This window comes from Arachis hypogaea, chromosome 7 (assembly GCF_003086295.3).
Source record: "Arachis hypogaea cultivar Tifrunner chromosome 7, arahy.Tifrunner.gnm2.J5K5, whole genome shotgun sequence".
In the NCBI taxonomy this organism is placed as follows: Eukaryota; Viridiplantae; Streptophyta; class Magnoliopsida; order Fabales; family Fabaceae; genus Arachis; species Arachis hypogaea.
In genome coordinates, this window is record NC_092042.1 from 36,599,140 (window position 1) to 36,621,561 (window position 22,422).

The following is a 22,422-nucleotide window of genomic DNA, read 5'->3' on the forward strand; positions in this document are numbered from 1 at the left end:
GGCCAACCTCCCAATGATCTCAAGATAGCATAAAAATGAAGATAGCTACCTCTTGATGTCTCTATCATGATCTAGAGATCTAAAGTGATCAAAAGATTAAAATACAATAGTAAAAGGTCCTACTTATAGAAAACTAGTAGCCTAAGGTGTACAGAAATGAGTAAATGACATAAAAATCCACTTCCGGGCCCACTTGGTATGTGCTTGGGCTGAGCATTGAAGCGTTTTTTCGTGCAGAGACTCTTCTTGGAGTTAAACGCCAGCTTTTATGCCAGTTTGGGCGTTTAACTCCCATTTGGGTGCCAGTTCCAGCGTTTAACGCTGGGATTTCTGAGGGTGACTTTGAACGCCGGTTTGGGCCATCAAATCTTGAGCAAAGTATAAACTATCATATATTGCTGGAAAGCCCAGGATGTCTACTTTCCAACGCCGTTGAGAGCGCGCCAATTGGGCTTCTGTAGCTCCAGAAAATCCACTTCGAGTGCAGGGAGGTCAGAATCCAACGGCATCTGCAGTCCTTTTTAGTCTCTGAATCAGATTTTTGCTCAGGTCCCTCAATTTCAGCCAGAAAATACCTGAAATCACAGAAAAACACACAAACTCATAGTAAAGTCCAGAAAAGTGAATTTTAACTAAAAACTAATAAAAATATACTAAAAACTAACTATATCATACCAAAAACATACTAAAAACAATGCCAAAAAGTATATAAATTATCCGCTCATCACTCACCTAGTCCCTCTAAACTACTAAAGCGAGGGAAAGTACGTTCTATGTCTTCAAAACTCAAGTCAGGTGGAACGTCATCAAAAGATAGAACATCATCTGCTACTCCTCTGCACGATCAGACTTTTCCACAGGACGTCTCCCTGGTACCTCATGAAGTAGCCACACAATAGGAATCTCGTACACAGGATTTAGGTTAAAGTGCGCATACGAACGGGGTGTAGACGTTGGCTGGTTTCACAGTATATACATATAAACAGATAACGATATTCACCCTAGACTCAGAAAACTATCTAGAGCAAAATCCTCTTTACGAACAGTCATCAGCGAACTACGGAAGGGTACTCATGCTTCCATCTGGAGGGGGAAGGGAGAGAGAAGGGGTAAGAACTGGGGAGTTCTTAGTAGGGTCGGGGTTATTAGTTAAGTTCATTAATTCTATGTTGTTTGGCAGATGAATAACAGAATATAGATGAGCCGTAAACAGAAGATAGATAAATTAAAAAAATAGAGACAACAGAAAGCAGGACACAAACAAAAGAATACAAAAAAATACAACACAAATACAAAGAATAGAATACAAACAAACAAAGCATACATTTACTCAACAATCATAACAGAGGAAATACACAACCAAGTATGATGCATGTCTGTCCTATGCAGGCCATGAGCTCACGTGTCGGTTTACACCCTGCATCCCGACATTACCTAGGAACAAGTCCCAGATATGGCTTCCCTTTGTGTCCTTAGTGCATATGTGTCGGTGGTAAGAATACCACTCCTTCGTGACTACCGGCAGTCGGCGCAAAGCCCGACCCCATAATATACGCACAAGGGGAAACAGTGATCCTCAGTTCGTGGGCGTCCCCGAGATCAATTCACAACAATAAAACAGAGATCTTCAGTTCGTGGGTTATTCCCCGAGATCAATACACAATAACATAGTGATCTTCAGTTCGTGGGTTATACCCGAGATCAACATACAACGATTCATGGGTTGTTCCCGTAATCAATGATTATCAGTCCGTGAGTTTTCCCGCTTATAAAACAAATAACAATTTATGGGTTTCCCCGAGATCAATGATCATTCAGTTCGTGGGTACTTCCCGAATTCAACCAATTATCAGTTCATGGGTGTCCCCCGTAGTTAAACAATTAACAGTTCGTGGGGTATTCCCGCCTTTTATCGTTTTTCGTTATCCTTTCTCAACCTCAACAAATCCACAAATCAATCTTCATTTCCTCTTTCCCTTTGAATCCTTAACACATATTCCTAAACCTTTCTTAACTTTCTCTTTATCTCTTTACTCTGCTCTAATTACTCTGTTTTTTGTATCTCTTCATTTTTCTCTGATTACTATTTCCTTTATATATATGTTACTCTTCTTCTCTTTATCTCTTTCCTCAACTCTGATTATTTTGTTCTCTGTGTTTCCCTACTCTGCTCTAATTTTCTCTGCTTAACATATATAGTTGAAGCTTATGTAAATTTCGGTATAAATAGTTAGCCTGTCCCAAGTATAGGTTCATTAAGTCTATACTGAAATAGTTTAACTTTTCATATAATACCTAACCCTAGTCGCAACTTAAGTACTATCTAAGTTGCCCTAATTCGTTCACTAATCTCTGTCTGTTTTCTGTCATTAAAACTTTACAGACTTTTTCTTTGACTTTTATCTTTTCTTTAACCTTTATCTTTTCTTTATCTTTTCCTCACTAACATGTTATTACCACTCCCTAAGTGTTTTATGAAAGTAATTAGGAGAATTCTGCACTTAAAGTTATCTTGCTAAAGCTTTTACGGAAAACTGCCTTTTTCGCATTATTTTATTATTTTTATTAAAATATTATTTTTATTTAAATATTATTATTTAATATTTTATTATTATTTATTATTTTACTATTAATTTTTGAAAATTAACTTATCTTTTACTTTTAACCTTTAAAATTCACTTTTTACCACCCGTAACTTTTAATATTTCTACTTTTACCACTCTAACTTTCAGAAATTACTAAACAACCCCTTAAACACCAAAAATTTTACTTCCTTGCCCTTTTTAAGATCTAAGGCCTGTTCTTCATTGTTCTTCATCACACTCAAAGTGTTCTTCATGTTCTTCATAAATTCTTCAGATTCTTTCTCTGTTTTTACCCGTTTTTCAGTCTTTTCAGCAACTGATTTTTACTACAATTCATAATAAATTAGCAGCCACTAAAACCCCATCTTTTCTACATGATTTCATCACAAATTGAACCTCAATTTAAGCCTAGGGTTTCGTTTTTCCAGCTGCTCCAAGAACATGAACATAAAGCTTGAATTTCATCAAATTTCATCAAAATTTCACCAAATTTTCACCAAGAATCAATCATATATGCAACCAATTTTTAGCACAGCCAAATAATACAACATTCACACATCTCAAACACAAATAATCAAGATTAATTTCGTGACACCCTACCTTGATTTGCTGCCTCAAATCCGGTTACTCTTTCAGGTGGTCCTTAAGCACTTTTTCTTCCTAAATCACATCAAGAACAACTTTGAATCCAAAAATCCTCAACTAACCAAATCTCACTCAGCATGTTAGGAAGTGATTTCTAACCTTATACTTTCTGGAAGTCACGTTTCTTGGCCCTCAAGTCAAGTTAAGCATGATTCCTAAGGAAAAACATCAAGAAAACACATGTTTACATGGTTTTCCTTGAAAATCGAATTGAAGAGGGAGGGAGACAGCCATCTCACCTTATTTCCAGCCTTGATATGTTATATGGTTATGTAGAGGAAGAAGAGAGGATCATTTTGGTAAAATCGGAGTTTTGATTTGAGTTTTAGTTCAGAAGAAATCAAGCTTTGAAGATTTATGAACCAAGAACTTTCTCTCCTTTTTCTCTTGGTGATTTTCGGCCACAATGAGCAAATGAGGCAGCCTTGGGGGTTTTGGGGGTGTAGGGTGAGTTGTGATTGGTTGGCTTGGAGGTGGATTAAACTAATATTAAAATATCTCTTGTGTACAACTACTAAAACTAGGTGTATCGGAACACTCGTAAAAACATCTCTAAAAGTTATTTTCTGAGCTACTAGCATAAATGACACTAGTAACATATTTATTATGATAATAGAACATGTATAATGAGGCCTTAGCATTGCTAAATTCATCAGAGAGTGCTGGTGCTAAACTGCACCAATAAACCGTAAACTCGGTTAAACCGATTTTCTGTTTTTAACAAAAATAGACCAGGTAACCTTATAATATCATTCAAGCATTTTATAATACTAATATAATGATAATATTATACTATTATCTCTCTCCTCTCATGAATCGAGTCCGGTTCATCAAACAGAGACTATTTACGAAAGTCAGAATCAAAACTACCAACCGATACGGTTCAAAAACTAGGTTCTTCGCGATCGAGCTTGCCTCAGAGGAGGTTCTAACTTAAGGATGACATAATGACAATGAGGATCGAGATACTTGTTGATATAGAAGAGGTGCTCCCTTCACTGATCTTCCGGAGAAATCCGTGCCTTTAGAAAATGTCTCGCGTACTCAAAAATCAGGGTTGTTACAAGAAGTCTTATCCTAGTTATTGTTATCAATTGTGATGAGAATTATCCATTGCTCCCACTTAGTTAACCTCTAACCATGGAGGAAAGTCAAGTGGATGAATCAATTTGATTCCTCAAGTCCTAGTCAACTCCTAAGGAAAGACTAGCTTTAGGGAAATCCAAATCAACTAGCAACTTTCAATTATCAATCAACAAAGGAGATAACTCAAGTGTCACCAATTACTCAACCAAAGCCAAGAGGAAATAAGTTTAATCTATAATCCAACCAAGAATTTTATCAAATACTTGGTAGGCACAAAATAAAAGCATAGAAAAGTAATAAGAGAATATGAAATCTAAACAACCAATTGCAAGCATCTATAACACAAATTAAAGAAAGCAACAATAACCATAGAAAGCATAAATTGCATTAATATGAAACCAAACGTAACAAGAGATCATAAACATAAAAATGGTGGAAAACGGAAATTAACAAGAGAAGAAGATAAACTAAAGTAATATAATAAATAAAAGTAGAAGAAAACTAAATTAAAGGAACATTGAACCTGGATTTAAGAAGAAATAAATCTAAAACTAAGATAAACCCTAAAACCTAGAGAGAGGAGAGAGCCTCTCTCTAGAAACTACATCTAAAACCCTAACTAATGTCAAAAGTGAATGAATGATTGAATGATTCCCATTCTGCTCCATTCTGCAACCTCTAATCAGTGTTTTTGGGCTTGAAACTGGGCTATAAATAGCCAAGAAATCGCCCCCAGCGATTTCTGACACGTACAGCACGTGGCTCCGTCACACGTCCGCGTCGCCCACGCGTACGCATCGCTTATCTGCCGCACTATCCACGCGTACGTGTCATCCACGCGTACGCATCGCCTAATAGCAAGGAAACTATGGCGAATTATATATCATTTCGAAGCCCCGGATGTTAGCTTTCCAGTGCAACTGAAACCACTTCATTCGGACCTCTGTAACTCAAGTTATGATCGATTTAAGATGAAGAGGTCAGGCTCGACAGCTTTGCAATTCCTTCAATTTCTTGTATTCCTTCCACTTTTGCATGCTTCCTTTCTATCCTCTAAGCTATTCCTACCCTAGAAAACCTGAAATCACTTAACACACATATCACAGAATCGAATGGTAATAAGAGAGAATTAAAATTAGCAAATTTAAGGCCAAAGAAGCCTGTTTTCAATCATAGCACAAAATTAGGAAGGAAAATATAAAACATGCAAATTATATGAATAAGTGTGAGATTAGTAGATAAAATCCACTCAATTCAGTACAAAATAAACCGTAAAATAGCGTTTTATCACTCATCCACTTGTTTTTTCCTCCTGAGAAAGAAGTAGGTTGATTCTGCATATTTGTCACATTTTGGACCCATTTATTGTTTGAAATTTTGGTGGGAAAAACCCTCGTGTTTTGAGAAAATCTATCAAGTTTTCCATCAATCATGAATATAGTCTTCATCTTCTGGTTGACGGGTTGTATCCTAGCGTTGTTGACACACTTTGGAAGTCAGACCACCCAACTTCTGTTTTCCCTCAGCTATCTTTCATTTTAGCCCATTAGTTTTATTTTCTTTTTTAGCAATCTTCTTTTTCAACTCAGCCTTTTCTTTCTCTTCAACTTTGTACTTTTCCAACTCTTTTGTAGATTCCTTTTCAAAATTGGCACTGCACTTTGGGCACATAGCGACGGTGCTATCAAATTCTTTAATTCTCAGCAAAAAATCTAACAAATCCTCATCAAGACAAGGATAAATTGGCTTCTTATCTCGCTAAAAAACCCTCAGGTATTTTTTTCATCTTGAGTACTAGTCATTGTAGCGTGAATTCCTACTATGTTGACTGACAAATTAAATAACTCAACATAATTTGAATCAACAGCAAACGGTTTAGTGTCCACCTTCATAGCAGTTTTATCCACAAACTTCAACCTTCCCTCCTCAATGGCTTTTTGTATCAAATCCCTGAAACGGATGCAATTATTAGTGGTGTGTGAAAATACCTAATGAAACTTACAAAATTTTTTATTCTTTATTTCATCAGCTGAAAGGCATCTTTTTTCCTTCTGGTAAATTAAGCTGCTTATCTTTTAATAAAACTTCAAATATTTGATCTGCCTTAGAAATATAAAAAGAATAAGTCTTATTTTCAACTTTGGAATATGAAGAAACTTTTTTTTCCTTTAACAGGCTTCAAAGGTTTGCATACATAAGGAGAACTCTCACGTAATTCATCAATATAAACTTCTTTCTCATCTAAATCACTACTATCGGAAAAACAATCAAATGCAACCATTTTAGAACCTTTTTTGAAATTTTCTTTTTCTTTCTTAATTTACTCTATTTGTCTTATTCTCTCAGCTAATTGGGAAAGGTATAAAGTATGTTGATTAACAAGTTTTTTCTAACTCCAAATTCTAGCCCATTAGTAGCCATTTTGAAAAATTCAATTTCTGGGGTCGGAATAAAACACTTATTTCTCATGTTTCTAAACCGTGCCAAATAAGTGTCAATGGATTCTCCCTCTGCATGTTTGACAAAGAATAAATTCATAAGGTTATCTTTGAATTCACCTCGAAAAAATTGATCATAAATTCTAATTGCACCCAAGAATGAATGGAATTTGGTCTCAAGTTGGGGAACTACATAAATACATTTTTTGTTAAAGAAGAAGGAAAATATTGTATCTTAAGATATTCATTAGAAGCTACTTCTCTAATTTTAATAGTATATCGAGCAATATGCTCTACTGTAGACTCTTTTTCTTCAAAAAAATTTTGTAAGGGATTTTGGAATTTTTCAACCTTTTGAAAACTCTGCTTGTTGGACACATTGACGATCGAATTTTCTATCGGTAAAGAAATTCACAAATATGATCGCGTTGTGAGTATAGTTTATAAACCAACAGAAAATCCTTTCGTACAAAAGTTTTGGTTGTCACAAGTAACAAACCCCTTTGAAATTGATAACTGAATTATTTAAACCTCGGGTCGTCTCCTCAAGGAATTGCAGGGAGGTATGATTTATTATTGGTTATAGAAAAAGGTATGTTTTTGGAGTTTTTTAATGTATAAGATAAAAAGTAAGAATAGTAAATGGCAAAAGGAATAAACTAATAACTAGAAAAGCTCTTGGCAAGGTATGAGAACTGGAATTCCTATCTTAGTTATCCTTATCAGGTGTGATGAAAATTATATTTTTGCTCCCACTAAGTCAAGTGGTTAAATTAAATTAACATCTAAAGTCCTAGTCAACTCCTAAGGAAAGACTAGAGTTATAGGAATCTAAATCAATCAGCAAAGATATCAATTATCAATCACAATGAGTTTGACAACTCAAGAGTTACCAATTAATCAACCAAAGCCAAGAATGTAGAAAGCTAAATAAAAATCATATAACTGAAAATAACTCAAATTGCATTAATAAAAGAAAATCAATCCAAACATAAAGAGTTCATAAACCAAATTGAGAAAATAAGTAAAAGGAACATTGAACCTGAAAATTGAGAAGGAGAAATCCTAATTCCTTTAAGAGGAATCCTAATCCAAAATCCTAAGAGAAAGGAGAGAACCTCTCTCTCTAAAAACTACATCTAAACTTAAAATTGTGTGTATGATCTCATATCTTGAGTCTCTGCATGTTTCCTGACTTTAATATGTGTTTCTGGGCCGAAATCTGGGTCAAAACGCGGCCCAAAATTGTCTTCAGCGTATTCTGTAATTTCTGCAGATCGTGCATGTCACGCGTATGCATCGTCCACGCATGCGCGTCATTTAGCGTTTTTCCTTGCCACGCATACGCATCGTCCACGCGTTCACGTCATTCGTGCATCTTCCAATCCACGCGTTCGCGTCAGGCACGTGAACGCGTCACTGCGATTTTCTCCATTTCGCGCAGTCGCGTGAGCCATGCGTCCGCGTCGCTTCTCGCTGGTCATCTCCTTAATTTCTCATGTTCCTTCTATTTTTGCAAGCTTCCTCTCCATTCTCTAAGCCATTTCTATCCTATGAAGCCTGAAACACTTAACACACAGATCACGGCATCGAATGGTATAAAAGAGAAATTAAAATACACAATTCAAAGCTTTAGGAAGCAAGTTATCAAATCATAGAATAAATTTGGGAAGGAATTGCAATATCATGCAATTCATATGAATAAGGGAGTGAAAAGCTGATAAAAACAATTCAATTTAGCACAAGATAAACCACAAAATAGTGGTTTTTCAACCTCCCCACACTTAAACATTAGCATGTCCTCATGCTTAGCTTAAAGAGATAAAATAAATGAGTAGGGAAAAGGCAAGACTCATGCAATGCAACCTATGAATGTGAAATCAACTACATGTAAAATGTTTCTACCTACTTAGTTAAAAGCAAACAAGTCCTCTAAGACAAATACAAACCAAATTCCACTAATTCAAATTATACAGTGAAAACAAGTAAACTTGTAAGAAGATAGCTTATGAAAGTGGGGAACATAGAATCAAGCACTGAACCCTTACTGGTAGTGTATATCGCTCTAACTCTCAAGTATCTAGGGTCAATCACTCTACTCTTCTCTAGTCATGCTTTCTCAACCTTGTTCTTCATCTAACCAATCAACAAATATTTAGCATACTAATGCAAATATCATGAGGTCTTTTTAGGGTTGTAATGGGCTAAGGTAAGGGTGAGGATATATGTATGGCCAAGTGAGCTATAATATGAATCTTTGACTAACCTAAGCTTTCACCTAACATACACACACACTCTATGTATTTCTAAAAATCACACCCAGCTACCCATAATTCCCACTTTTGTATAATTCCCATACTTATGTACCAAATGTTTGATATTTCTTTACTTTTATCACATGTGCATTGATCTTTATTAAAGCTTAACATTGGGGTAATTTTATCCCCTTATTCACTTACTTATTTATTGAATATTTTTGGATTTTTTTCTTCAAACATAACTTATCAAGGCACATGGATTTTCCATTATTTTTTGTTCTATTTTGGTTTTTCATGAGAAGGTTCCCAAATTCCCAATATTCAAATAAATTAGAAACATGATACATTCCCTTATTAACCCATGTTCCCACAGTTTCCCACACTTGGCTGATGCACAACCTCTATCTTAAGCTAACCAAAGATTCAATTGGGATATTTAATTTGTTTTTCTGTTTAAGGCTAGGGATGTGGTTATAGAACGGAAGGGGATTAAAAAGCTCAAAGTGGCTAACAAGGGTGACATAAAAGGGTGGACTTATTTGGGATAAGTGAGCTAATAATCAAATGATGGCCTCAATCATATGCAAGCATGTAAATACACTAAAAAGTGGACATATAGAATGAAACAAAGTAAAGATTGCAATCATAGAGAAGAAAATACACAAGAATAAAATATTTATGGTTAAATAATGTAACCATATAAATAGGCTCAAAATCTCACAGGTTGTGTGTTCTTTGGCTCAAAAACCATGTTCCAAATACAACTTCAAACAAATTTAACATATAGAAAATTTTAAATTTTTTTAATTTAAATTAGTGAAATTTTTCAAAAATAGGGTTCTAGAAAGAAACTTATTATTTTTCAACCAAGTAGTATTTAAATGCAAAAGATGAGCGGATAATTTATACGCTTTTTGGCGTTCAACTCCAAGATAAACCTCAGCTCATGGATAGATCAAGCTCAGCCCAAACATACACCAAGTGGGCCCCAGAAGTGGATTTTGCATCAATTACTTACTCCTGTAAACCCTAGTAACTAGTTTAGTATAAATAGAACTTTTTACTAGTGTATTATTCATCTTTGGACGTTTAGTTCTTCGATCTTGGGGGCTGGCCATTCGGCCATGCCTGGACCTTCATCACTTATGTATTTTCAACGGTGGAGTTTCTACACACCATAGATTAAGGGTGTGGAGCTCTGCTGTACCTCAAGTTTTAATGCAATTACTACTATTTTCTATCCAATTCGATTTATTCCTGTTCTAAGACATTCGTTGCACTTCAACTTGATGAATGTGATGATCTTGACACTCATCATCATTCTCACCTATGAACGCGCGTGACTGACAACCACTTCCGTTCTACCTTAGACCGCGCGCATATCTCTTGGATTCCTTAATCAGAATCTTCGTGGTATAAGCTAGAATTGATGGCGGCATTCATGGGAATCCGGAAAGTCTAACCTTGTCTGTGGTATTCCGAGTAGGATTTCGGGATTGAATGACTGTGACGAGCTTCAAACTCCTGAAGGTTGGGCGTTAGTAACAGACGCAAAAGAATCACTGGATTCTATTAATCATTATTTAAACCAATAATCTCTTAAATTAGTTAAATCCGCCTGACTGGGATTTACAACATGACCATAGCTTGCTTCATACTAACAATCTCTGTGGGATCGACCCTTACTCACATAAGGTATTACTTGGATGACCCAGTACACTTGCTGGTTAGTTGTGCGGAGTTATGACAAAGTGTGATTCACGTTTGAGAGCACCAAGCCTTTGGAGCCATTGTTGATGATCACAATTTCGTCCACCAAGTTTTTGGCGCCATTGCCGGGGAATGTTTGAATTACAATTACGTGCAACCACAGTGCCAAGTTTTCCTGATTCGGCAACAACACCAAGTTTTTGGCGCTGTTGCCGGGGATTGTTCGAGTTTGGACAACTAACGGTTCATCTTGTTGCTCAGATTAGGTAATTTTCTTTTATTTTCTTTTCAAAAAAAGTTTTCAAAATTCTTTCAAAAATTTTTCTTTATTTTCATTTTTCAAAAATATAATTTTCGAAAAAAATAATAAAAATACAATAAAAATTCATAAAATCTTAAAAACCAAAAATATTTTGTGTTTCTTGTTTAAGTCTTGAGTCAATTTATAAGTTTGGTGTCAATTGCATGCTTTAAAAATTTTTCTTGCATTTTTTGAAAATTCATACATTCATAGTGTTCTTCATGATCTTCAAGTTGTTCTTGGTAAATCTTCTTGTTTGATCTTGATGTTTTCTTGTTTTGTATCTTTTGTTGTTTTTCATATGCATTTTTTGTTTGTTAGAGTCCAAGCATTAAAGAATTCTAAGTTTGGTGTCTTGCATGTTTTTTTTGCATAAAAAATTTTTCAAAAATATGTTCTTGATGTTCATCATGATCTTCAAAGTATTCTTGGTGTTCATCTTGACATTCATAGTGTTCTTGCATGCATAATGTGTTTTGATCCAAAATTTTCATGTTTTGGGTCATTTTTATATTTTTCTCTCTCATCATTAAAAATTAAAAAAAAATAAAAAAATATTTTTTCCTTAATTTTCTCATAATTTCCGAAAATTTGAGTTGATTTAATCAAAAATTTTTAAAAATTAGTTGTTTCAACATAATTTTCAAAATTTTCAAAAATTTGAGTTGTTTTAATCAAAAAATATTTTTTCCTTAATTTTCTCATAATTTTCAAATTTAAAAATCTTATCTTTTCAAAATCTTTTTCAAAAATCAAATCTTTTTCATTTTTTATAATTTTTGAAATTTTTAAAATATTTTTTTTCAAAAATCTTTTCTTAATACTATTTAAAATTTTCGAAAATTTACTAACAAGTAATATGATTGATTCAAAAATTTGAAGTTTGTTACTTTCTTGTTAAGAAAGGTTCAATCTTTAAATTCTAAAATCCTATCTTTTAGTTTCTTGTTAGTTAGGTAATTAATTTTAATTTTAAAATTAAATCTTTTTCAGCCATATCTTTTTATCATATCTTTTTCAAGATTTTATCTTTTTCAAAAATTTGATTTCAAAATATCTTATCTAATTTCTTATCTTCTTATCTTTTCAAGTTTGATTTTAATATCTTTTTCAACTAACTAATTAACTTTTTGTTTGTTTCTTATCTTTTTCAAAACTACCTAACTACTTCTCCCTCTCTAATTTTCGAAAATATCTCATCTCTTTTTCAAAATTCTTTTTAAATTAACTAATTGTTTTAAATTTTAATTTTAATTCTATCTCATCTCTAATTTTCGAAAATCATTAACTCCTTTTCAAAATTAATTTTCAAATTCTCTCTCTCATCTTCTTTTATTTATTTATTTATTTATTTACTTACTAACACTTCTCTTCACCTCTCTTCATCTCCAATCACTGCCTCTATCCTCACCCTTGTGTTTGGATTCTTCTTCACCTTTATTCCTTTCTTCTTCTACTAATAATAAGGATCCTCTTTACTGTGACATAGATGATTCCTCTTCTTTTCTTGTTCTCTTCTCTTTCATATGAGCAGGAACAAGGAAAAAGGCACTCTTGTTGAAGCTAATCTCGAACCTGAAAGGACTCTGAAGAGGAAACTAAGAGAAGCTAAATTACAACAATCCAGAGGCAACCTTTCTGAAATTTTCGAACAAGAGAAGGAGATGGCAGGCAAAAATAATAATGCAAGGAGGATGCTTGGTGATTATACTAAACCTACGTCCAAGTTTGATGGAAGAAGCATCTCAATCCCTGCCATTGGAGCAAACAATTTTGAGCTGAAACCTCAACTACTTGCTCTAAGGCAACAGAACTACAAGTTTCATTGACTTCCATCAGAAGATCCCTACCATTTTTTAACTGAGTTCTTGCAGATCTGTGAGACTGTTAAGACGAATGGAGTAGATCCTGAAGTCTACAGGCTCATGCTTTTCCCTTTTGCTGTAAGAGACAAAGCTAGAACATGGTTGGACTCACAACCTAAAGATAGCCTGGACTCCTGGGATAAGCTGGTCATGGCCTTCTTGGATAAATTCTTTCCTCCTCAAAAGTTGAGCAAGCTTAGAGTGGATGTTCAGACCTTCAAGCAAAAAGATGGTGAATCCCTCTATGAAGCTTGGGAAAGATACAAGCAGATGACCAAAAAGTGTCCTTCTGACATGTTTTCAGAATGGACCATAATAGATATATTCTATTATGGTCTATCTGAGTTTTCTAAGATGTCATTGGACCATTCTACAAGTGGATCCATTCACCTAAAGAAAACACCTGCAGAAGCTCAGGAACTTATTGACATGGTTGTAAATAACCAATTCATGTACACTTCTGAGAGGAATTTCGTGAATAATGGGATGCCTCAGAGGAAGGGAGTTCTTGAAATTGATGCTCTGAATGCCATACTGGCTCAAAACAAAATGTTGACTCAGCAAGTCAACATGATTTCTCAAAGTCTGAATGGATGGCAAAAGGCATCCAACAGTACTAAAGAGGCAGCTTCTGAAGAAGCTTATGATCCTGAGAACCCTGCAATAGCAAAGGTAAATTACATGAGTGAACCTTATGGAAACACCTATAATTCATCATGGAAAAATCATCCAAATTTCTCATGGAAGGATCAACAAAAGCCTCAACAAGGCTTTAATAATGGTGGAAGAAACAGGCTCAGCAATAACAAGCCTTTTCCATCATCTTCTCAACAACAGACAGAGAATTCTGAGCAGAGCACCTCTAACTTAGCAAACATAGTCTCTGATCTGTCTAATGCCACTTTAAGTTTCATGAGTGAGACAAGATCCTCCATTAGAAATATGGAGGCACAAGTGGGCCAGCTGAGTAAGAAAGTCACTGAAACTCCTCCTAGTACTTTCCCAAGCAATACTGAAGAGAATCCTAAGAGAGAGTGCAAGGCCATTGACATAGTCAATATGGCCGAATGCAAGGAGGAGGGGGAGGATGTGAATCCCAATGAGGAAGACCTCATGGGACGTCTCTCAAGCAAAAAGGAGTTCCCTATTGAGGACCTAAAGGAATCTGAGGCTCACATAGAGACCATAGAGATTCCATTAAATCTCCTTCTGCCATTCATGAGCTCTGAAAACTATTCTTCCTCTGAAGAGGATGAAGATGTGACTGGAGAGCAGGTTGCTCAATATTTAGGAGCTATCATGAAGCTGAATGCCAAGTTATTTGGTAATGAGAGGAAGCATGAACAGCCTCTCTCAATGCAGATTCAAACAGAGCCCCCACAGTCAAACTCTAAGTTTGGTGTTGGGAGGCCACAACCAAACTCTAAGTTTGGTGTTGAGAAGCCCCTACATTCAAACTCTAAGTTTGGTGTTAGGAGGCCCTCATCAGGCTTTGAACATCTGTGAGGCTCCATGAGAGCTCACTGTCAAGCTAGTGACATTAAAGAAGCGCTTGTTGGGAGGCAACCCAATTTTTATTTATCTAATTCTATTTTTATTGTTCTTTTATGTTTTATTAGGTTCATGATCATGTGGAGTCACAAAACAAATACTAAAATTAAAAACAGAATCAAAAATAGCACACCCTGGAGGAAGGGCTTACTGGAGTTTAAACGCCAGTAAGGAGCATCTGGCTGGCGTTCAACGCCAGAACAGAGCATGGATCTGGCGTCGAACGCTAGAAACATGCAGCAATCTGGCATTTCAACACCAGGATTGCACACTGAGGAAAGCTGGTGTTCAACGCCAGAAACATGCTGCAGATGGGCGTTGAAAGCCCATAATAAGCATAAAGATGGCGCTGAACGCCCAAAACAAGCATCAATCTGGCGTTTAAACGCCAGAATTGCATGCAAAGGCATTTTACATGCCTCATTGGTGTAGGAATGTAAATCATTGACACCTCAGGATCTGTGGACCTCACAGGATCCCCACCTACCTCACCCTCTCTTTCTCTCCATTCACGGTCATCCCTTCTGTTTTTCTTTCACCACTCACATCCATCCACTCTTCCCCATACACCCCACAAACCTTCAAAATTCATAATCTCTTCACCACCCATATAGCTGAATACACACATCCCTCCATCTCCTCTATATCCTCTTCTTCTTCTTCTATTCTTTCTTCTTTTGCTCGAGGGCGAGCAACATTCTAAGTTTAGTATGGTAAAAGCATAGTTTTTTTGGTTTTTCCATAACCATTGATGGCACCTAAGGCCAGAGAAACCTCTAAAAAGAGGAAAGGGAAGACAAAAGCTTACATCTCAAGGGTCCATAGCTCAGTAATAGAGCATTTGACTACACATCAAGAGAGCATGAGGAATTCCCTCATCAAGAAATCCCTGAGATGCCTCAAGGGATAAATTTTCCTCCACACAACTATTGGGAACAACTAAGGTTAGGAGCACCAAAATTACTAAGGCTCATGCAACAGAAGCAAGGAAGAAACATAGAGGAGCTCAAAGAGCACCATTGGTCCTTCAAGAAGGTGCCACCCTCACTAAGGTGGACTCATTCCTTAACTTCCTTGTTATTAATTCTCTGTTTTTTTATTTTTATGCTATATGTTTGTTTATGTTTTGTGTCTCTACTACATGATCATTAGTATTTAGTAACCATGTCTTAAGGATATGAATAATTCTATTAATCCTTCACCTCTCTTAAATGAAAAATATTTTTAATTCAAAAGAACAAGAAGTACATGAATTTCGAATTTATCCTTGAATTTAGTTTAATTATATTGATGTGGTGACAATAATTTTTGTTTTCTAAATGAATACTTGAACAATGCATATTTTTGATCTTGTTGTTTATGAATGTTAAAATTGTTGGCTCTTGAAAGAATGATGAACAAAGAGAAATGTTATTGATTATCTGAAAAATCATAAAATTGATTCTTGAAGCAAGAAAAACCAGTGAAAAAGCAAAGGCTTGCGAAAAAAAGTGGTGAAAAAAATATAGAAAGAAAAAGAAAAAGCAAGCAGAAAAAGGCAATAGCTCTTAAAACCAAAAGGCAAGGGTAAAAAGGATCCAAGGCTTTGAGCATCAATGGATAGGAGGGACCAAGGAAGTAAAATCCAGGCCTAAGCGGCTGAATCAAGCTGTCCCTAACCATGTGCTTGTGTCATGAAGGCCCAAGTGAAAAGCTTGAGACTGAGTGGTTAAAGTCGTGATCCAAAGCAAAAAGAGTGTGCTTAAGAGCTCTGGACACCTCTAACTGGGGACTTTAGCAAAGCTGAGTCACAATCTGAAAAGGTTCACCCAGTCATGTGTCTATGGCATTTATGTATCCGGTGGTAATACTGGAAAACAAAGTGCTTAGGGCCACGACTAAGACTCATAAAAGTAGCTGTTTCGAGAATCAACATACTTAACTAGGAGAATCAATAACACTATCCAAAATTCTAAGTTCCTAGAGAAGCCAATCATTCTAAACTTCAAAGGAAAAAGTGAGATGCCAAAACTGTTCAGAAGCAAAAAGCTACAAGTCCCGCTCATCTAATTAGAATTAATATTCATTGATATTTTGGAATTTATAGTATATTCTCTTCTTTTATCTTAATTGATTTTCTGTTGCTTTGGGATAAGCAACAATTTAAGTTTGGTGTTGTGATGAGCGGATAATTTATATACTATCTGGCATTTTTTATGTAGTTTTCAGTATGATCTAGTTACTTTTAGGGATGTTTTCATTAGTTTTTATGATAAATTCACATTTCTGGACTTTACTATGATTTTGTGTGTTTTTCTGTGATTTCAGGTATTTTTTGGCTGAAATTGAGGGACCTGAGCAAAACTCTGAAAAAAGGCTGACAAATGACTGCTGATGCTGTTGGAATCTGACCTCCCTGCACTCGAAATGGATATTCTAGAGCTACAGAACTTCAAATGGCGCGCTTTTAACGACGTTAGAAATTAGACATCCAGAACTTTCTAGCAATATATAATAGTCCATACTTTGTTCGAGATTTGATGACGTAAACTGGCTCTCAATGCCAGTTCCATGCTGCATTCTAGAGTCAAACGCCAGAAACACGTCACGAACCAGAGTTGAACGCCCAAAACACGTTACAACTTGGTGTTCAACTCCAAGATAAGCCTCAGCTCGTGGATAGATCAAGCTCAGCCCAAATATACACCAAGTGGGCCCCGGAAGTGGATTTATGCATCAATTACTTACTCTTGTAAACCCTAGTAACTAGTTTAGTATAAATAGAACTTTTTACTAGTGTATTATTCATCTTTGGACGTTTAGTTCTTCGATCTTGGGGGCTGGCCATTCGGCCATGCCTGGACCTTCATCACTTATGTATTTTCAACGGTGGAGTTTCTACACACCGTAGATTAAGGGTGTGGAGCTCTGCAGTACCTCAAGTTTTAATGCAATTACTACTATTTTCTATCCAATTTGATTTACTCCTGTTCTAAGATATGCGTTGCACTTCAACTTGATGAATGTGATGATCCGTGACACTCATCATCATTCTCAGCTATGAACGTGCGTGACTGACAACCACTTCCGTTCTACCTTAGACCGAGCGCATATCTCTTGGATTCCTTAATCAGAATCTTCGTGGTATAAGCTAGAATTGCTGGCGGCATTCATGGGAATCCAGAAAGTCTAACCTTGTCTGTGGTATTCCGAGTAGGATTCCGGGATTGAATGACTGTGACAAGCTTCAAACTACTGAAGGCTGGGCGTTAGTGACAGACACAAAAGAATCACTGGATTCTATTCCAACCTGATTGAGAACCGACAGATAATTAGCCGTGCTGTGACAGAGCATTTGGACCTTTTTCACTGAGAGGATGGGATGTAGCCATTGACAACGGTGATGCCCTACATACAGCTTTCCATGGAAATGATTAAGAAGAATTGGATGAAGCAGTAGGAAAGCAGAGATTCAACAGGGACAAGCACCTCCATGCACCTATCCGAAATTCCCACCATTGGATTACATGAGTAACTTTATCTTTATTTTCTATTTATTTTATTAATCATTATTTAAACCAATAATCTCTTAAATTAGTTAAATCCGCCTGACTGGGATTTACAAGATGATCATAGCTTGCTTCATACCAACAATCTCTGTGGGATCGACCCTTACTCACGTAAGGTATTACTTGGACGACCCAGTACACTTGCTGGTTAGTTGTTCGGAGTTATGACAAAGTGTGATTCACGTTTGAGAGCACCAAGCCTTTGGAGCCATTGTTGATGATCACAATTTCGTCCACCAGCAAACAATCAACTACACATGCAATCTATTATGTAATGCAACAATGAACTAATAAAGAAAATAAGACATTGGTGTTGAGAAGAAAATAACTAACACGTGGAGATCGGCATCGACCTCCCCACACTTAAAGGTTGCACTGTCCTCGGTGCATGCTAAGGTGTACAAGTGGACGGGCTGCTCCAACTGATGCCTTTCTCTATAGATTGTGCAGATTGACTTGCCTGTCTCCCCATATAGAAGGTTTTCCTTTTTCCTTCCTCGGTGGCCATCCTGAAAGAAGAGGAAAAGCAAGAAAAGTAACCTAGAAATAAAGGTAAGAAAATAAATAAAATATGGGTTGGAGAATGCCAAATAATAAAGGTCTCAATTACATGGTAGCTACAACATGCAAGTGAGATAACAGTGATAAACCATTATTTTATGATTTATATTGTGTTTAATTGAGTGGTTTTATCAAGTCTTCACCCACTTATTCATATGATTTGCATGTATTTACAATTCCTTCCCAAAATTGTTCTATGATTGAAAACTTGCTTCCTAAAGATCTTTTAATCGTATATTCTTATTCTCCTTTATACCATTCGATGCCGTGATTTATGTGTTAAGTGTTTCAGACTTCATAGGGCAGGAATGGCTTAGAGAATGGAGAAGAAGCTTGCAAAAATGGAAAGAACACAAGAAATTGAGGAGATGACCAGCGAGAAGTGACACGGGCGCATGACTCACGCGTCCGCGCGAAATGAAAAAATTCACAGCGACGCGAACGCGTGCCTGACGCAAACGCGTGGATTGGAAGCTGCACGAGTGACGCGAATGCGTGGATGACGCGCATGCGTGGCACGGAAAACACTGAGCGACGCGAATGCGTGGGCGACGCGGTCGCGTCACTTGCACGATCTGCAAAATTACAGAAGTCACTGGCGTAGATTCTGGGCCGCGTTTTAACCCAGTTTTTGGCCCAGAAATGCAGATTAGAGCCGGGGAACATGCAGAGACAAATGACAACATTCATTCCATATAATTTTTAGTTTTTAGATCTGATTTTAGTCTTCCTATAGGTTTTTTCTTTTACACTCATAATTTAGGATTTGAAGATTTTGGCTTTTGGTTATTGAGAAGAGTCTACCTCCGGAACTGGTCATTCTAGTTTGTTCACCTACTTTTCATTTACTCTTCCATATTCTTAATTTGTCCAGAGTTACAATTGTATTATTTTTAGAGTTTATTAATAAAAGACTATTTTTATTTTTAATTGATCTCTTTGATTATTATTTATCATGTCTCTTTTTTTTCCCTCTTAATATTGTGAAGTCTACATTTATGATAATGGAGTAGTTGCCCAACTTGATTGGGAGTTGATTAAAAGGAGAACCTTGAGTTGGAACACTTAAGAGTTCAACTGTAATTGGTTCGTTGTTGGTTGGCTTCTTAGTCTCTAACTCTAATCCTTCCCAAGGGAGAGGATTAGGACTTGTGAATAGAAGTTGACTTTTAACTTGACTTTCCTTCATTCGTTGAGGGTTAACTAAGTGGAAACAACTACTAATTATTAGTTGATCTTGAGAAAATTCCAACAAGGATAGAACTTCCGATTAATCTTCTCCCGGTCAAGACTTTATTTAAATTACATAAATTCTCTAATTTAATTTCCTGTTTATCAATCTCAAAACCATTTTGAAAAACCTCTGATTAGTAAAATAGCACTTCTCTCTGCAACTCGTTGGGAGACGACCTGGGACTCATGCTCCTAGTATTTTATTTATAAAATTTGTGATAACTCTTTTCTAAATTGACAAGTGGATTTTTGCTGGTTAAGAACTGTACTTGCAATGCCATTTTTCTTGATAATTCTTAATCTGCCAATTTCTGCCACGTCAATTTTTGGCGCCGTTGCCGGGGAGTTGCAATAGAGTGCTAATTTATTGATTGGAATTTATTTATTTGCATTTTTTCTTTTTATTTTGCTACTATGAGCTGCATGTTTCTTTCATTGAATGACGCGTTCACTACCTAATCCAAGCTTGCCAGTATTTGATCCTGAGATTGAAAGAACTATTTCACGTATAAGGCAAGCTCGGCGTCGGTTAGTCCTCTCCGAGGACGAATCTGAAACGTCACTTAAGGAAGAAACAAGCTCCCTTTCTACTGATTCGGTTGATTCACGTGCAGATAATATGGCAGCACCTAGGAGAATCACTATCCAGGAAGCTGGAGCCCCATATTTCACACTGCAGCCGTTTTAGGCGCGTCACCCAGTGGTGGCTGTAGATTTTGAAATAAAGACTGCACTACTCAACTTGATGCCTAAGTTTAATGGCTTACCTGCTCAAGAGCCTATCAAGCACCTTAGAGATTTCCAGACAGCTTGTTCTACTATTAAGCATGATGGTGCTGATGAAACTTCTATTCTGTTAAAAGCCTTCCCATTCTCTCTTGAGGGAAAGGCGAGAGAGTGGTACTACAATCAACCCGGAGCAACTGTTTCTAACTGGGATATGCTTAGAAGAGAGTTTTTGAAAAAATTCTTTCCAGCTGAAGTTATTGATAAACTAAGGAAAGACATTTCCATGATTGTTCAAGATGAATCTAAGACTCTATACGAATATTGGGAGTGCTTCAACAATCTTCTGGAAGCATGTCCCTACCATATGATTGGCAATATAGTGTTGCTCGGCTACTTCACACAGGGCATGAAGCCCCAAGATAAGACCACATTGGAAGGTGCTAGCAATAGGTCTATGAAAAAGTACAACACCACCGATGAGGCGTGGCAATTGATCAGTCACTTAGCTGAATCTACTAGGAATCACAGGCAGAAACAAGGCCGGTCAAAAGCTATTACAGAGGTATCCTCTAGCAAGGAGACTGCTACTCTGACTCAGAGCATATGTGAAATGACCAACTTACTGAAGCAGATGCAGTTGAATCAACAACAGGTTCAACAAGCTCAGCCTCCCCCACCACCACAAGGCCAACAGTTAGTTCCACAAAGAGTATGCGGGATTTGTGCTGATTATAGTCATTATACTGATGAATGCCCGCAGCTCCAACAGGAAGACAACACTGTGGCAGCCACTCATAACTTCTATGACCGCCCCAATCAAGGATACAATCAGGGTGGTAGCTACAACCATGGGTGGCAGGACAATTCCAGCCAAGGTTGGAGAGATAATTCTAACTAGGGTTTGAGGGACAATCATAACAGAGGAGGCAGAGATAACAATGAAAACCAGAGGTGAAATAACAATAACAACTTCAGGCAGCAGAATCAGAATCAGGCCTACAGAGCACCTCATCTAAGACAGCCTCAAGCATCTCAGCAAGCCCCTCATATCACTCATTCTAGTTCCTCATCACATGACAAGATACTCCATTCTCTTGCACAAGGGTAGCAAGACATGCATACATAGCTGAACTCCACTTTAAATGGTCTGACTGCAACTTTACAAAGCTCTCGTCTCTCGGTTAGATTCACCACCTAACTCCGCCAATCAACCTTCAAGCTCCAGTGGACTTCCCTCTCAACCCTTACCTAATCCCAAAGATGGCATTAATGCCATCACTCTGAGGTCCAGAACCACATTGCAGGAGAGGAACCAAGAGGAACTAAGTCTGCTAGAACAAACTCCAGCTGATGATATGGTTGAGGTAGAGGATGTTGAAGTAGAAGATGAAGCACAAGGCATGGCTAAAGCAGAAGCAGCCCAACCAAGGAATGCTGAACCCCAGCAGGCTGAAGCCATAAGAGATGCCACTCCTATACCATTTCCACACCTTGCTAAGAAAGCCAGAAAGCAGATGGAACTTGATCCCAAAATGCTAGAAATCTTCAAAAAAGTTAAGGTAACCGTTCTCCTTTTTTATGTTATTTAACAAGTACCTAAATACGCAAAGTTTCTAAAAGAATTGTGCATACATAAAGATAAAATTAATGAATTAGAAATTATTCCTTTAGGTAGCTCTATATCTGCTTTAATGGGAAATATACATGAAAAATGTAGTGATCGAGGCCCATGTATGGTTAACTATACCATTGGAGGTGTGATATTTTCTGACTGTATGTGTGATATAGGAGCGTGCGTGAGTATTATGCCCTTGTCTATATATAATGCTTTAAGGCTCCCTCCCTTAAAAAGGTCGGCAGCTCATTTTGTGTTAGCAGATAAAAGCATTATTACAGTGGTTGGGATTGCTGA

At 36.7% G+C, this 22,422-nt stretch overlaps 1 non-coding gene across 1 annotated transcript; it reads right to left on the reverse strand.

Moving 5' to 3' along the window:
• Positions 1-13,080: 13,080 nt before the first annotated feature.
• Positions 13,081-13,184, reverse strand: LOC112704238 (small nucleolar RNA R71). Its single transcript, XR_003154873.1, has one exon. It is a non-coding gene; the product is annotated as a small nucleolar RNA R71 (small nucleolar RNA).
• Between the last annotated feature and the right edge of the window lie 9,238 nt (positions 13,185-22,422).